This window comes from Myxine glutinosa, chromosome 5 (genome assembly GCF_964187855.1).
Source record: "Myxine glutinosa chromosome 5, kmMyxGlut1.1, whole genome shotgun sequence".
NCBI lineage: Eukaryota > Metazoa > Chordata > Myxini > Myxiniformes > Myxinidae > Myxine > Myxine glutinosa.
The window spans coordinates 60,991,095-61,003,979 of NC_136265.1; positions in this window are offsets into that span (position 1 = coordinate 60,991,095).

Sequence of the window (12,885 nt, forward strand, 5' to 3'; positions counted from 1 at the left end):
TAATGGCATAATTACACCATCAGAGTTTCACCTGAGGATGTAGCTTTTTGAAAATTAATTAAATATTTAATCGACAAAATAATAAATAATCGATTAATTGATTAATCAATGAATAATTAATCCATGAATTGGTTAATCAAGAAATCAAAAATATCCTCGATAGCCAAAACACTTGGTCACTGTTGTCCAAAAATCAGCTTCCTAGCTCAAAGGGTGCCTGAGATATTGCCCGGATGAGAAAGAAAATAAATAAATACTTAATAAATCGATAATAATTAAGTAATTAATTGACTAATCAAAAATTAAAAATTCTGTTTTTGTCAAAGCACATGCTCATGATTGTGCCCAAATTTCAGCTTCCTAGCTCAAAGGATGGCTGTCATATCACCCGGACAAATAAACAAGAAATAAAACAAACGGAGTGAAAACTGATTACTCCCTTTCGGTGTCCGGCGATGACATCAGGTAGCGCCTGGAGATGGAATTGGAAGGTAGCGGTGTACAATAATGATACCATGCAGACGACATTCAAATGGAATTTGATCTAGATAAGCGCCATGTGCACATTTGTAAGAGGCAAACCAACAAATTTGGAGAACAAAAATATTGACTTCAGAACAATAATACATGAGCTGGAAGATGAGGCATCATACAAATACCTCAGAGGAGAAGAGGGCCACTAAATATGTCATAAACAAATGCGCAAAACAATTGCCAAAGAATAGCTATGAAGAATGAGTCAAATTCTAAAAAAAAATATTTCAAGAAGCAGAATCAAAGCCATATACCAACTCACAGTTTCAGTATCCCAAGATGGCTGCATAATCGTTAACTGGCCACAATTGGATATCAACAACCCAGATATCAAAACAAGGAAACTTCTCACTATCCTTAAAATGTTCTACAAAAATCAGTGCATCCTGAGAATATAACTGCTGAGACAAAAAGGACGTGGTGGATTGATGGAGCTCAACAAGTGCACAGAACAATGAGTGTAGGACGGGCTGAGTGCGTGAAAGGCTCAACAGATTGCCAAATTGAATTTGGACACAAACACGAAGACAATAAGCCAGAAATGGTATCTCTAACTCACCTTGAAAAACATTAACAAGAACAGGGGTGAATAGAAGATGCTCCATATGAAATCCAAACAGCAACAAACGTGACCCCAATTATTACAAAGAAAACGAAAGCAATATACAAAACAAAATAACAGATATACACCGCCAACTGGGAGACTAACAAAAGAGCAGGAAGATTCAAACAGGAATGACCGCACTGGGTCCATCATGCGACAAAATCTGGAAACAGGCCGATTGGGAAACATTTAATGCGCTCTTAAAAGATTAACTGGACACCTCTCATCCATGTCAGCCTCCACCACGGTTACGTCAGAACAAGCCGATTCATCACACGGCCACGGATTGTTTAACCCCAATCTGGGGCCGTTCAATGATTACGTAACGCTACCTTTTTTTTTTAGGGAAGAGTGTACCGTGTGTGCTGACGGGCTAGATTAAACTTTACTAATATTTTTTATTGCACATTTGACTATATTTTTGGGGACCCTCATCGTGAGTAAAACTCGACTCGAACAAAGCCAATGGAAATCTGACGCAACAAACCAGGGCAGTGTGTAATCAGCAGAGGCCTACAGGCCTGATATCTTAGGCCCACAAGAAAACCAAGATGGAGGCCATATTATTTCATCTCGTGCCGTGGTAGGTGGAGTCGAGCAACAAATGAAGGTGGGCTCCAGCAGTTGCCCGACCAAGAGGCGAACATTTAAAAAATGGATCCCCAACAACAACTACAACACAGCAACACCAACCATGCAGTGCTCATGTAGACCTGCGACACGTCGCAGATAAAATTAGGTCAGCTTCTTAATATTGACACTTGTCAAGAACAACAAGTGGTCTTGTCTAAATAATCTGGATGAGGAACGTTGTGTATCTCTTTCCAGCATCCAACGCTTGTGTTCCGCAAGACAGGCACAAATTTCTTCCTCCTGTCAAATGAATTTTCAGGCCTTAAATTTTCACTTGATTTCTTCTGGAAACAGTTTTAAATTAATGATTTGACTGCCCTGTGTTCTTTAATGACATATTTGAGAGACGTGTTTTGATAAGGATTAAGTTTGTAATCTCCTTCATGGCCTGAATGAGGATTTTCTTTCGTTATAAAATTTGAAATAAAATTATATCATTGTTTGAAATATTTTGCAAACCACTTGATGTATTTAAATGATTTTAAATGTACGAGGTTAGTTTAAATTTTCTCATATAGGTGGAAAAAGGTTGTTTATTTTTTTACTCTTCCTTCCAATGAGTCATGGGTGATAAAAAAATAAAATGAACATATGTCACCCACAGGGTGAACCGTATCTTGCCATTTGACCTTGACCTTAATAATTTCGTATGGTGAATAGTATGTCTTCATGACCAACGCACATGAAATATTGAAAGATTTTGATGAGAACTGAGGAAATAATTTTTTCATGAAAATTCCGTTTTTTCGTCATGACGTCATCAAATGACGTCATAGCGTCAAACTGTTTACAGATCTGGGAAGCACTCATCAAGGGCATTCATATGAGGTATTACTCGATATGGTACCTACGATTTCAAAATTTGACCTTGGGGTCAATAATTTTCGACCTCCAGCGCTAACCATGAAGGTCAAGGCCGATCGCCACCAAAAACTAATCAGCTGAGCGCCGGACCATATACTAGATTCCCATGAAGTTTGGAGACGATCCGATCAAAGTTACTCAAAAAATAAGGGTTTCGTCGACCTCCATGATTGACCACAAAGTGACCTTGACCTTTGACCTTGACCTTCAAAATTTTGTGTGCTGAAGGGTATCTCTATAGGACTCTGATATGCGAAGTTACAGGAGTTTCCAATAATAACTGTGGTCTACAGAGTGATCTAAACGTGAAAGAAAAAAGATTAACCACAAACAAAAAAACAAACAAACAAACAAACAAACATACAAGCTGACTGATACATCTTGCAAAAACTTCGTTTTGGCAAGATAAAAATCCATACCAGCATAGGTACCTGGCGTTGCTGGGCAACTTCTCCCACCCTTTCCCCTGCCTCCTCTCACCCCTTCCCTTGCCTCATCCCTCCAGACTCCCACCCCTTCCTCCTTCCCCTTCTCCACCCTAACCCCCCACTCTATCCTCTCCACCTCTACACCCACACTTCCCCTTCCCTTCTCTCACAATTTCAAAGGGGTCCTATATAGTACAAAAGCTTTAAAAGTAGCTTCCAAAGTAGTTACGACATAACTCCCCCCTCCATTTCCTCTCGCGAACCTCCATCCCCCTTCCCCCACTTTCTATTTCCTCTCTCCTTCTCTCACCACTCCCCGCACTCCTCCCTCCCCCCCTCACTGGGAAGAGCTTTCAAAGAGGTCCTATATAGTATGCATGCATCCCACAAAACAGCAGCAGGGACACAATCCTTTTTCCCCAGATTTTTAAAATGTTCATTTTTCCCCAGATTTCTCCCAATTTCATTCAGAACACCTCGAGGTACCTCTAACAACCACACTTTGATACGACCCCGCATTGATGGGACATGTGACACATAACGTCGTCATAAAAAAACCGGATTCAGAATTGGATTAAAAAAATTAAATTCAAAGGAATAAAAAAAAAAAAACTCGGATTTAAAATAATTTTTCAAATGGCTGCCAGAAAATACAACCAATGTCGTTTGAATTATCAAACTATATTCCGAAACACTCGTTGATCATGTGCGTGAAGTTTCACATCGATCTTGTGAGGATGGAAGCCATTCTGGAGAAGATAAAATGGTAAGGTTTCTTCTTCTTCAAATAATTAAATCACTCTGGCTGCCACAACCTGTGACCTATCATGTTGAAATTTTAAATGTGCCAATCGATTTGACTTCAATAGCTTAAAACGTTTCAAAAAAAAAAAATATCAAAAAGAACCCAGATTAATTTTTTTTGTCCCCCGTTGCACCGCGGAGCGAAAGGGGGACTATGGTTTTCCCCTCCGTCCGTGCGTCCGTCCGTCCGTGCGTACGTGTGGATGGGCGTGCGTGCGTAAGCGAAGGACCGAATTCAAATTTGGTGTGTGGGTGTATCTAGGCATAACGGAAGAACGCTATTGAAAATTGGATCGCCACGTCAAAATCCAAGATGGCCGCCACCATATATATGTCTGAACCTTGTGAGTGAAATATCTTGAAAAAATTAACGAACTACTAACTTCTAATCTGGTGTGTGGGTGTATCTAGGCATGAGGAAGAACGCTATTGAAAATTGGGTCGCCACGTCAAAATCCAAGATGGCCGCCGCCATGTATGTCTGAACCTTGTGAGCGGAATATCTTGAAAAATAAGCGAAGTACCAACTTCTAATCTGGTGTGTGGGTGTATCTAGGCATAAGGAAGAACGCCATTGAAAATTGGGTAGCCACGTCAAAATCCAAGATGGCCACCTTGAGTCTTCCACTTTGTCAACTCACATCACTTCACCGACGGGGGACCTAGGCGTAACGCTTGTTTTAATAATTATGGCTGCCAGACCATGCGTCCGATACATCTACATACAGCACATAATTAACCATGTTACGCACCATAGCATGTGAACATGAATGAGCTCTCTGACTCTGGAAAATCCTCTCTCTCTCTTTGCTGATGACTCCACTATCTGCCGCTCCATTCCTCATTCCTCAGATCGGCAGTCTGCAGCCTCCGCACTCTGCAGACCTGGACAAAATCACAAACTGATCAAACAAGTGGAACATGTCTTTCAATCCTGACAAATCTCACACTCTTACAATGTCTCTCTGAAAAGACCGTCTGGAAAACCCTCCCATCCACTTTCTTGAAGAAGTTCTGTCACTCAAGCTTTTGGGTCTCACTATCTGCCATGATCTTTCTGGGAAAACCACATTTTCAAGCTGGCCTCCAAAGCCAGTCGCCGACTTGGCATCCTCCGTCGTGCGAAGACCTTCCTTGGCACACCTGAGCTCCTCACCACATACAAGGCTTTCATCCGCAGCTCAATGGAATACTGCTCTCCCCTCTGGGCTGGGGCTCCTGCCTCACACCTAGCTCGGCTTCACGCTGTTGAAACCAAAGCTTTCAGAATCATTGGAATCTCCCGCGATGAAGCAGATTCTGAGGGCCTCTTTTTTCTCACCTCTGGAACAAACTCCCTCACTCCCTTCAATCCCACTCCTCCCTCCAGGTCTTTAAAACAGCTGTTCACCACCATCTCTTACCTTCCCCCATCCAAAACCTTGATCTTTTCTACCCCCGTTAATTCACCCCAGATCCACTTTTTTGAAATACCGACTTCTTTCCTGGAAGTCCTAGCAGTGTCCATATGTTTTATATCTCTCCCACCCCCCCCCCCCCCTTCCCATGCCTCCTCCCCCCAAGCCCTCTCCCTCCCTCAGATCTCCTGATGTCCCTGTTCTCTGCTGTTGTACTTGTGTGCTTCCTTCTCTCCCCATCTTGTCTCCCGCCCCCTTCATTATATGTTTTATGTGTCCGTTTATGTTTTTTTGTGATTAATGTTCGCTCTTACACGAGCCTCGATCTTACATTAAAAATAAAAATCCAAAACCATGATCTTTTCTACCCCCGTTAATACATCCGAAATCCACCTTTTTCAAATTCCGTTTTCTTTCCTGAAAGTCCCAGTTCTGTTCATCGTGTTTATTCCGTCCCCGTGTACCCTGCCCCAGCCCTCTCCCTTCCACAGATCTCCCGATCGTGCTTGTTTACCTACAAGCAATTTTGCCAGGATCTTCATGATTTGTCATCAATTCTTCTGATTTTCCTCAAAAAATTTCCTTCCGGCATCTGCAGGGAATCAAACCCCTTTAAAACCCCTTTCTGATCGATCTGTGCCTTCAATGCACAGCATTCTGTCATTTTACAAAGAATGATGAGCTATCGTGTGCTCATCATTCTTTGTAAAATATACACCAAGGAGCAATGGATGGAAACAAAATGGCGTCCTTGACCACAATCGTTGGGGATGTCATGTCGCTACTCATAGTGTATAAGAACTCGATTTCTCTGCAACCCCGATGAGGGAATGGGTTTCCTTTTCAAACGCTGCAATGATCAGTTGAAGAATGATTAATTTTATTCTTTTTTAAACCACACGTCGTCCCAATTATAGAGGTCACGTGATTAACGTGGCGAATCGGCCACCTTGAAATCGTGAATAAGATCGTTTGGAGAAGGTACGCGGCACGTGGTTCACTTTTACGAGAATACATGTTTTGTATCATTCAACTGCACTCCACCTTATAGTACTTTTCCGTACTTTACTTCACCCGACCTCATTGTGCCGTACTTTACCTCCTACCCTACAGTCCCCTCCGATTCGCCATGAACCGAGATGTCTCCAGTGAAGATCACAGATCGAACCCCCCGGGATCCACGAGCGGTTCCGATGGAGGAAACTCGGTCGTTCCGGGAGATTCTCCCTCAGATCGCGGGTCCACGGTCGGTCCACCTGAGGATGAGGACCCGGGACCCGGTACGTGTCGTTCTCTCCACACCTTGCTCTACTTACCATTACCGTGCTGTGTACTCTTTCAGGAACGAATTTAAATGGGGAATCTCACGATGATCTGAGTTGGGGAAACTGAGGTAAAATTGTACAGGAGTTACCGTGTAATACTGCGGTAAAAGGGTACAGAGATTACCGTGTAATATTCAGCTAAAATGGTAGATATTACCGTGTAATACTGAGATATAAAAGGATACATAACTTACCGTGTCCATCACATGATGAGGTAAAAGGGTGCAGAACGTGCCGTATAATACAGAGGTAAAAGGTTTCCAGATCTTACTGTCATATTGAGGTAAAAGGGTGCAGAATGTACCGTATAATACAGAGGTAAAAGGGTGCAGATCTTACTGTGTCATACTGAAGTAAAAGGGTACAGATCTTACTGTGTCATACAGTCATACTGAGGTAAAAGGGTGCAGAACATACCGTATAATACAGAGGTAAAAGGGTGCAGATCTTACTGTGTCATACTGAGGTAAAAGGGTGCAGATCTTACTGTGTCGTACTGAGGTAAAAGGGTGCAGATCATACTGTGTCATACTGAGGTAAAAGGGTGCAGATCTTACTGTGTCATACTGAGGTAAAAGGGTGCAGATCTTACTGTGTCGTACTGAGGTAAAAGGGTGCAGATCTTACTGTGTCATACTGAGGTAAAAGGGTGCAGATCTTACTGTGTCATACTGAGGTAAAAGGGTGCAGATCTTACTGTGTCATACTGAGGTAAAAGGGTGCAGATCTTACTGTGTCATACTGAGGTAAAAGGGTGCAGATCTTACTGTGTCATACAGTCATACTGAGGTAAAAGGGTGCAGAACGTACCATATAATACAGAGGTAAAAGGGTGCAGATCTTACTGTGTCATACTGAAGTAAAAGGGTGCAGATCTTACTGTGTCATACAGTCATACTGAGGTAAAAGGGTGCAGAACGTACCGTATAATACAGAGGTAAAAGGGTGCAGATCTTACTGTGTCATACTGAGGTAAAAGGGTGCAGATCTTACTGTGTCGTACTGAGGTAAAAGGGTGCAGATCTTACTGTGTCGTACTGAGGTAAAAGGGTGCAGATCTTACTGTGTCATACTGAGGTAAATGGATGCTGATCTTACTGTGTCATACTGAGGTAAAAGGGTGCAGATCTTACTGTGTCATACTGAGGTAAAAGGGTGTAGATCAGATCTTACTGTGTCATACTGAGGTAAAAGAGTGCGGAACTTACCGTGTAATCATTATAATGGCAGTCCGTTGTTGACGAAGATGAGGGAAGAACTATTAAATCCTGTGGGTCCTGGAATGTCCGATAAGGGGGAAGAAACCGCAACCACAAACATTATCCATCTCATATCAGCAACACTTCCAGTTGGTTTCAATCATTGTGACACTACCGACAAATCGATGATTTGCCTTCGGCTTATCAGGATTTTATTTTTAGGGAATAACTGATGTGCCTCCCTATGGATTTTTCCAGACATATAACAACACAAGTTCTGTTCTATCTTGTCTTTCATGGTGTAATGAACCATGAGAGAAGTTTTAGGTTATTTCTCCGAAATAACTTAATTGGATGGGTGCCAGTGTGACAGCACCACTTGGTCCCTTCACAGCACCACTTGGTTGTCTGCGACATAAGGGTGAAAGGTGTGAGGCGAGCTCGGCGGGTGAAGTACCAACCGAGAATGAAGGTGTGGAGGTTGAAAGAGGTGACAGTGAGGGAGGCATTAAAAGAGAGGCCGAGTAGGGTAGAGGATGATGTGGTTGAGCTTGAAAGTGGTTCGATGTCAATGAAAGATAGTCTGTTGGGAGCCGTTGGTGAGGTATGTCGATGGACAAAAGGACCACCGAGGCACTCGGAAACATGGTGGTGGGATGATGAAGTTGGAAAGAGGATTGACGAGAAGAGGAAGAAGTTCAAGGAGTGGCAGAAGGCGAAGGGTGCGGGAGCAGAAAAAGCAGAGCATGAAAGTTATAAGGCAGCCAGGAAGGCTGCAAAGAAAGAGGTAGCAAAGGCACAGGAGGCATGTAGGAAAATGTTTGGAGAACGCTTGGATTCGGAAGAGGGTCAGAGAGCGGTATTCAGGATTGCAAAGCAGATAGCGAAAGAGAGGTGTGATGTGATAGGGGTGAGTTGCTTGAAGGATGAAGTGGGACAAATCATTGTGGACCCAGATGGAATTAAAGGAAGATGGAAGAGATATATGGAAATACTGTTGAATGCAGAGAATGAATGGGATGGCAACATAGAGAGTAACCCAGTTTTAGGACCGGCAGAGAAGATAACCGAGAAGGAAGTTGAGGAAGCGATAAAAGCAATGAAGAGTAGAAAAGCGGGAGGGCCGACGGGAGTTGTGGGAGATATGTTGAAGGCAGCGGGAAATTGGGGTGTGAAGAGAATGACAGAGATCTGCAATCTGGTGGTGAAAGAAGGCCGCATTCCAGTGGATTGGGAACTGAGTACCCTCGTCCCTCTATACAAGGGGAAAGGTGACCCTCTGAACTGTAGCTCGTATCGAGCGATAAAGTTATTGGAGCATGGAATGAAGGTATTGCAAAGGGTGTTGGAGAGGAGGATAAGGAAGAAAGTGAAGATTGATGAAATGCAGTTTGGATTTATGCCAGGAAGAGGAACGACAGACGCGCTATTTATTGTGAGGCAGTTGCAGGAGAAGTACATGGAGAAGAGGAAGAAGTTGTTTCTTGGGTTTGTTGATCTGGAGAAAGCATTCGATAGGGTTCCACGTGAAGTAGTGACATGGGCATTGAGGAAGTTAGGAGTGGAGGAATGGTTGATCAGAGTAGTGATGGCAATGTACAAAAGAGCGTGCACAGCTGTAAGGACGAAGGACGGGAACAGTGGTGAGTTTGAGGTGAAGGTGGGAGTGCATCAGGGGTCGGTACTAAGTCCACCACTATTTGTATCTGTGATGGAGGTGCTGGCTCAGAACGTAAAGGTGGGTTTACCGTGGGAGTTGTTGTATGCAGATGATCTGGTGTTGATTGCAGAAAGTATGGATGGACTGAAGGAGAAGATGAACAAGTGGAAGGAATGTATGGAGACAAAAGGTCTGAAGGTGAATATCGGAAAAACGAAGGTGATGGCAAGTGGTAAAGCATGTGGTGAGGTGGAAAGAACTGGGAAGTGGCCGTGTGCTGTGTGTAGGAAGGGTGTCGGAGTGAATTCCATTCAATGTACAATGTGCGCTGAGTGGGTTCATCAAAAATGTAGTGGTTCGAGAGGGTCATTAACCAGTGTGGCAGCTACATTCAAGTGTAAGGTGTGCACAGAGGGAGCTGCAGATGGAGGAAATGTTGAGTTGGATCTTGGAGATGGCGTGAAGCTGGAAGGTGTGAAAACATTTTGTTACCTTGGAGACATGCTGAATGGAGAAGGTGGATCAGACTCGGCAACCGTTGCTCGAGTGAGATGTGCATGGAAGAAGTTTCGGGAACTGAATGGCGTGCTGACGAGGAGGGGAGTGTCATTGAAGCTGAAGGGACAGGTGTATGCTGCATGTGTGAGAAGTGTTATGATTTATGGGAGTGAGACATGGGTAATGAACGTAGAGCAGCAACGAAGGCTGGAAAGGGTGGGAATGCGAATGGTTCGGTGGATGTGTGGAGTATCGTTGAGGGAGAGGAAGACAAATGATGAATTGCGAAAGATGATGGGAATAGAGCCTGTTATGGATGCTGTGAAGAGAAACAGGTTGAGATGGTTTGGTCATGTGTTGAGGAAGGATGAAAGTGACTGGTTGAAAAGAGTGATGGAAATGAATGTAGAAGGAAGTAGAGGACGGGGAAGACCGAGAAAGACTTGGCTAAAGATGGTCGAAGAAGAAATGCGGGCAACGGGGTTAACAAGGGGAGATGCAGAAAATAGGGCAAAATGGAGAACATTGTCATGGGGACCGCAAGGCTAACCCCCGCTCTAGCAAGGAAAATGGCCTTAATATGCCTGGTGTTGTTGTTGTTGATGGGTCCCAGTGTCCGGCCGGCCGTCTGTATGGGTACTTGCCTGCGTACGTAACTTACATCCGTTAATATTTAACTAATACATCTCACAAACTACCTGACGGATATGGACCAAATTTGGAATGATGCATCAGGACAGCAAAGTCTCATAGGATTGTGCTCCCCTTCCGGATGCCTTAAATATAAACTAGAACAACAATCGGTAGAGAGCATACCCCGCCGCCAAGCTGAACAGTTTACGTTGTGTATCCCACTGATCGGCCTGATCTGGATCCGAACCTGAGCCAAAATCGAATTACTTGTTTTTGCCACTTACCCAACTCATCCACCAAGTTTTGTCATAAATCGTCCACAACTATTTGTGATATCATGATACATACAGTTCTTGGCCCTGTCACTGAGGAATCACTGAAATTTTTAAAAAATAAAATGGCCTGATCCAGATCTGAATTCAAATCTTCATGAGAATTGAATATATTAGTCCTTGTGAAACACCCAACCTGTCCACCATGTTTCGTCTTAAATCCATCCTCAACCTTTTGAGATATCTTGATTTTTATCGTTTTTTGCCATATCTCAATGGTGAAGAATCACTTAAAAATCTCTCAGATCAGATCCCGATCTGGATCGTCACCAAAATCTAATCATTTCGTCCTTGTCACATACCCAACCGCTCCACCAAATTTTGTCCAAATCCGTCCACAACTTTTTGAGACATCTTAGTCACAGACAGACAGACAGACGAGAAGACGTCATGCAGAGCACAATACTTGCAAAATCTACCCCTCCCCAACATAAAAAGTTGCCATGGATACATCAAATATTGTCTATTTCATTAAGGTTAAAATTTACCATCTTGATCAAAGCTTGGGTCAATCGGATCAAAATTGATGATTTTTCAAGTGAAAATTGATGTGATTAGTTTGATCTCGAGTTGACCTTTGACCGTTTTACCTCAAAAATAGTTGCTTTCCCAATTCAGTGATGCACTATGTAATTGCTGTTTAATGGTCAAGTTAATAAGATGAAAATTGATGATTTTTCATATGAAAATTGATGATTTTGGAAGATTGATTTAGTGCCCAGTGCTCCGGTCTCAATGGGCGATTAGTGCCCAGTATGACACCGTAACTGCGTCCGGTGATCTCCAATAGGATTGCTCATTGGGGTTATCGGGCGCACGGTACCAATTAGCACGTTACCTGACTGGCTTTGGCATTTCACCCGAATATGATAACGTGACAAACACGCCTGAAACCCTATTCAGAGCGCCCAAATCAGTTGGCTGACGTAACCCTTTTAACACGGTTCGTCGGGATTCAGACCAGGCAACTGGAATTAGTCTGCCAACTGTAACAATATTGTGATAAAGGCTTTTTGATGGAACTTTTAATTTAAACTTTTATACTTTTTGATGGATATGTTATTTATTTATTTGGCAAATGGGCAGAGTCCTTTAAATGTAGTTTTACTTGTTTAAACCCTTTTTGGTTTAAATTGATTGCTTTTGTTTCAGATTTTATTGCGAGAGTGAAGGTGAAGTCCGAGTTCGTCAATGATTCATTCTCTCAAGATGAAGGTTTGAACCACAAACACATCGTTGATGTAGTTTTATTGTTTTTGATAATACAATCTAGAGTAAACTTTACCACTGTATATCCGGTACTTCTTATTTTTCCCAAAGTATAAATGAAAAATCAAGTTTGGTATTGTCATGTCCCTGGAGTTAACACCCCAAGAGGACGAATGAACGAAACGAGCTTTACTCCGAGGCGTATACCCAACCTGGCAGTAGTGACACGCGCGGGGTGGACTGTAGCAAGGGCTTACCTGCACGGAGTTCACTGGGCTTGCTCGAATCCACCACGACTAAATGAGACAGAACACAAGGTAACACGCAACAGATAATGGGTTTATTAAAATAATGCAAGGGAACAACGAAAGGTAAGGTAAACTAAAATTCCTAAATGAGGATCCCTCCACTCAGACTCAGATACGAACAAGGGGAAAATAATAGTAAAAGAAAATAAATAATGTTTATGTCGTGCAGCCACTTAGATCCGGCCTCAACGAGGGCTGGGTGGGCGTCACAGGTCCGGTCGGTCGGTGAAATGGCCGCGCGTCGATCTCCTCGTTACGAGTCGTCAGGGGGCGGAGCCTAATCTCTGTTCGGGAATGCTAGGATGATGTCGGGGTTTACTTGCCGATTGACAACTGTGCTGGGTCTGTCGGACCTGGCGGCGTGGTGAGCAAATGAGTCCATTGCCTGACCGGATGAGTTTTATAAGAACACTAGGGAAAAATCACAGGGAGGCAAGCACGTACAGGGGAATTTTTT